General features: G+C 39.9%; 1 pseudogene; it reads left to right on the top strand.

Moving 5' to 3' along the window:
• Positions 1-2,081: 2,081 nt before the first annotated feature.
• On the top strand, positions 2,082-3,083 carry LOC102815913 (annotated as a pseudogene).
• Positions 3,084-5,849: the final 2,766 nt, after the last annotated feature.

Below are 5,849 nucleotides of genomic sequence, written 5' to 3'. Positions count from 1 at the left end.
TTGCCCATTCCTTCAATGCACCTTGGACTTCCTCCTTCAGTATAATTGGCTCTTGATCATATGCTGCCTCTTGAAATGGTTGAACATCAACCATTTCATTTTGATACAGTGACTCTGTGTATTCCTTCCATCTTCTTTTGATGCTTTCTGTATCATTCAATAATTTGCCCAGAGAATCCTTCAATAATGCAAGTTGAGGCTTGAATTCTTATTTCAGTTCCCTCAGCTTGGAAAATGCTGAGCATGTTCTTTCCTTTTGGTTTTCTAAATTCAGGTCTTTGCACATTTCATTATAATATTTAAGTTTGTTTAAAATTTTCTGTTCAGCTTTTGTACCTCCTCATTTCTTCCATTTGCTTTAGCATCTCCATGCTGGAGAGGAAGTTTCAGAGTCTCTTCTGACATCCATTTTGGTCATTTCCTTCTTTCTTGTCTTCTTAATGACCTTTTGCTTTCTTCCAGTATGATGTTCTTGATGTCATCCCACAACTCTTCTGGTCTTCAGTCTTTAGTATCTAATGTATCAAATCTGTTCTTCAGATGATCTCTACATTCATTTGGATATATTCAAGGTCATATTTTAGCTCTCATGGACTTATTTTCATTTTCTTCAGCTTCAGTCTAAATTTTCATATGAGCAATTAATAGTCTGTTCCACTATTAATAATCTGCCCCTGGCCTTGTTTTGGCTGATGATATGGAAATTTTCCACTCTCTCTTTCCACAAAGGTAGTCAATTTGTTTTCTGTGTAGTGCATCTGGTGAGGTCCATGCCCACTGGTAACTAAAATATATAAAATCTTTTTACGACTCACTAATAAAAAGATTAAAATCCCAATTTTAATGCAGGCAAAGGATTTGAATAGATATCTACAAAGAAGATACACAAATAATCACATTTCAAAAAGTCAAATCAATAATATTATTGCACTATAGTATTATTGTACTATAAGGTATTATACTCTCTAAAACCAAAAGGACCTCTGGTAGCATAATGGTTACGGGCTGCTAACCTCAAGGTCGGCAGTTCGAAACTACCAGCTGTTCCACGGGAGAAAGACGAGGCTCTTTGCTCTCATAAAGATTTACAGTCTCGGAAACCCTGTGCAGATTTGCTATGAGACGGAACCGACTCCACGGTACTGAACAACAACAACAACAAAACCCAAACCCCAAACCACTACAGTCAAGTTGATTCTGACTCACAGCAATCATGTAAGACAGAGTAGAGCTGCTCCATAGGGTTTCCGAGGCTGTAAAGCTTGACTGAAGCAGACTACTTCGTCTTTCTCCCTTGGAACTGCTGGTGGATTCAAACTATTGCCCTTTCAGTTAGCATCCAGACACATTCACACACTCTTGGATGACTTCAACCAGAAAGAGAAATAATAACAAGTGTCGGTGAGGATGTGAAGAAAATGGAAGCTTCATCCATTGCAGGTGAGAACAGAAAACGTTGCAGCCACTTTGGAAAGCAGTTTGGCAACTCCTCAAAATTTTAAATATAGAGTTACCATATGTCACAGCAATTCCACTCTTCAGTGTATACTCAAGAAAAATAAAAACAGATGTCTACACAGTAACTTGGACATGAATAGCCAAAAAGTGGATTTTTTTAAATAGCCAACACTTGGTCATGAATAGTCAAAACATACACAGATAGCCAAGAAGTAGAAATAACCCAAATGTTCAACAACTGATTAATAGATAAATCAAAATGTGCTATATCTATGCAAGCACTCCTAGTGTGGTGCTGTAGGATCAACACTGGACTGCAAACCACAAGGTTGGCAGTTCAAACCCACCAACTGATCCTCAGAAACCCTATATATGGTTGGTGTGAGTCAGAACCCACATGACGGCACATAACAGCAACAGTATATCTATGCAGTGGATATAAACTAATTCAGCAATAAAAAGAAATGAAGTGGTGTCATGGCAGCCTTGAGAGTCTTCTAAGTTTGTGCACCGGTGTGTTTGTGCACCGATGTGGGGGAGGATTGGAAGCCCTCACCCCAAAACCTAGAAGGGTGAAATTGCATATTGATTGTGTAGGCAACAATTTATCTGACTCATCCACAATGTCATCATCCAGTAGCTGGATGGTACCGAAAACCTGGGAATTAGTTAACAACATGTAAGAAGTTTAGAGTATCGACAAATACGACAAAAAACAGCAGCAGAAAATCCTGGTGGCGAAGCCTTGGTCCAAGGATTGATCACCATTACTTTAAGTACTGCAAAAGCTCAGCGTTTGCACTCCTGAAAATGGGGATGCATGCCACGTCAGGAGGCAACTTGGAAGTGATGGGTTTGATGCTGGCAAAGATGGATAGCAGGACTATGATCATCGTGGACAGTTTTTGCTTTGCCTGTAGAAGGCACCAAAACTCAGGTAAACACTGAGGCTGCTGCCTATGAATACATGGCCGCATATATCAAGAATGCCACATAGGTTGGCCACCTCGAAAATGCCACCCTGGCTATGGCTGCTGGCTCTCTGGGATTGATGTTAGTACTCAGATGCTCAACCAGCAGTTCCAGGAACCATTGGTAGCAGTGGTAATTGATCCAACAAAAACAATATCTGCAGGGAAAGTGAATCTTGGCACCTTGAGGACATACCCAAAGGTCTACAAGCCACCTGATGAAGGACCTTCTGAGTACCAGCCTATTTCCCTTAATTAAATAGATTTTGGCATACACTGCAGGCAGTATTATGCCTTGGAACTCGCATATTTCAGTCTCTCTTTGGATTGCAAATTGCTTGAATTTTCATGGAATAAATACTGGATGAATACAATGAGTTTTTCTAGCTTGCTTACTAATGCAGGCTACCGCTCAGATCTTTGATTTGACTGAAAAGTTGGAGCAGTCAGAAGCCCAGCTGGGATGAGGTAGTTTCAAGCTGGGTTTAGAAACACATGATGAAAGTCAGAAGACAAACTTGCCAAGGCTACATGAGACAGCTGTAAAACTATCTTAGAAGCTATCCATGGATTGATGTCTCAGGTTATTTAAAGGATAAACTGTTTAATCAAATTAACTCTCTTAAACAAACACTGAGTAGTATTCTTGTCTGAAAGCCAATAGCAGAAAACTACTCAAGTAGATATTTAAAACCACTTACCAAAAATCTAATAGAAGTAGAAGGTGCTCTGAAGTGTCGTAAATATTAACAGTCTGTAATAAAGTGCTGTAAAATAAAAAAGAGAGAAAGAAATGAAGTATTGATCCTTATTATGACATAGATGAACTATGAAATCATTGTTCTAAGTCAAAGAAGCAAATAATACAAAGCTTACATATTGCATGACTCAGTTTATATGAAACATCCAGACTAGGCAATGGGTTACACATTGGGCTGCTAACCATAAGGTCAGCAGTTCAAATTCACCAGCTGCTATGCGAGAGGAAGAGGACGTTTTCTGCTCCCGTAAAAATTGACAGCCTCCGAAATCCTACATAGAGGGTAACTATGTGTCAGAATCAACTTGATGGCAGTGGAGTTGGGTTTTGTTATTGTTGTTGCTGTTTTTAGAGAGACAGAAAGTGGTTGCCTACAGCTGGGGGAGGAGTCCTGGTGTGGTGCTTGCTGTAGGAGAAACACTGGACTACTAACCACAAGGTTGATGGCTCAAACCTACCAGCTACTCCTCAGAAACCCTATACAGGGTATCTATGAGTTGGAACTGACTCGACAGCACTTAACAACCATAACAAGAGTGGGGGGAGTGAGTCCTGGCGGTATACAGGTGCAATAGTAAAAGGACCCACTGCTAAACAAAAGGTGGTGATTGGAAACCACTCAGCAGATCCATGGGAGAAAGATTTGTCAATCTCCGTGAAGATTACAGTCAAGAAAACTCTATAGGGCTAGTCTCCTCCATTAAATGGTGTAGCTAAGACTTGATGGCAACAGATAAGACTATTGGAGTAGAAAACGTGGAGTGGCAGGTAAAGGGTGCCCAGGTTTCCTTGTGGAGTGATGAAAATGTTTTCAACTTAGATTGTCATGATGGTCACACAACTTTGTGACTATACTAGTAGGTGGTTATAATAAAAAATGTTATTTGTTTAAAGAATCATCTATAACAAATTCACAATCATTAGAATTCTGTTTAACCAGTGCTTTCTGGATCCTGGACCCATGTAAGTATTATACTGTAAGTAAATGATAATTCTCCTTTATCTAGAGCATCTCAATCAGCCTCCAAAGAGATCAAGAAGCCTAAATATAGGCTCTGGATTGTTGTTCTTAAGTGCCATTGAACAGGTTCCTGCCTGTATAGGGTTTCCGAGGAGCAACTTATGAGTTTGGACCGCTGACCTCGCAGTTCAAACTGACCTTGCCCTCGAGTGCTTATCTTACAGCGCTATATCGGGGCTCCTTAGGCTTCTTAGATATTGTCAAACATCTTAAGACAATGAGTTCCTGGACCTAGGGGCTCAAGACCATAGTCTCAGGGGACACCAGGGCCAATTAGCATAACATAGTCCACAAAGACAATGTTCTATAGCATATATACTTTGGTGAATAGTAACAGGGATTTTAAAAGCTCATTAGCAGTCATCTAAAGTGCAACTATTGGTCTCTCCATGTACGGAAAAGAGTGATGAAAATTGAAGATGCTTGGAATCAACTAATCCAGTGGACCAATGAAGCAGGTGAACATCAGTTACCATGACTCTGAGACCAGAAGAACTAGATGGTGCCTAGCTATCACTAACAACTACTTTGAAAAAAATCACATTACAAGGTCCAAGATAGAGTGAGTGAAAATGTGGCAAAATAAAATTCAAATTTAATATTTTTTAAATTGGGCTTAACTGGTCAGAAAGAGACTGGAGGGAGCTGAGACCCTCAACCACCCTTCAGGTCTGTAAAGGAACTCAATCTCATGGCCCAATTATCAGCCAAGTAGTAGTAAGGTCTGCTCACCTTGGAATAGTCAATCATTCAAAATCAAAAGGGTATCATTTGCCTAAGGACAAAGTTGAGAAGGGATGAGAAGGAGGGTGGAATGGAAATGGGAACACAGGGAGGAAATGGATCACTGTTGTTGCATGGAGGGGATTGCAACCGTTGAGATGAAGCAAGTGTATGATTTGGTGAATGTAAAACTGATTATCTTCTCTGTAAACAGTAAAAAGTTAAAGAGATAAAGAAGCTCTGATGGGGTGGGAGTCTGTATGAGGCCTTCTTAGTCCTCATGCTCATGTCAAAGGTATTTATTTGCTGATCCACCACAGATAGGTTGGATGTCAGCTTACTGTCACATCAGCTTCCATTTTATCTAGAGCTCATTCAGGCTGGTAATACAATTTCAGACATTAGACTTAAATTTCACCTAAATCAGATATTCTATTCTGTTTGGGCTTTTGGTGTTTGTTTTGTTTTGTTCCCTTTTTTAAATGAGATTTAAATAGTAGCATACAGCTGATGTGGTGTCCTTGAGGCCATTGTTTCTTCTCTTTAAATTCCTGAGTCCATTCAGAAAGGGGAAGAGGGGAGAGGTAGGCATCTCAAAATACTTTTCATTGTTCAGCCCAGAAAATAAATTCTTTTTGTCCAGTTCTACTGGTGGTCAGTGTTGTAGGAATGCAAATCAGAGTGGCACCTCAAACATTGTTATAGACTTAGTAGTATATTAAGCACAGGTAATGTTGCTATTAAAAGCAATGTACTTTTGCCTCCCTCACATATGCCTGGGGCCACTTTTGTTCAGCATGCATGTTCCCTCAAGTTATTGCAAAACCATATCCCAGAGTCTGGCTAGCTCAGTTTTATCTTCACGACATTGGATATAATTTTCACATCAAGGTGTTTCTATAGACTGGACAGAGTT

This window comes from Chrysochloris asiatica, unplaced genomic scaffold (genome assembly GCF_000296735.1).
Source record: "Chrysochloris asiatica unplaced genomic scaffold, ChrAsi1.0 scaffold00027, whole genome shotgun sequence".
Lineage (NCBI taxonomy): Eukaryota > Metazoa > Chordata > Mammalia > Afrosoricida > Chrysochloridae > Chrysochloris > Chrysochloris asiatica.
Note: the sequence above shows the minus strand (reverse complement) of the source record. Positions and strands in the feature narration are given on the sequence as shown.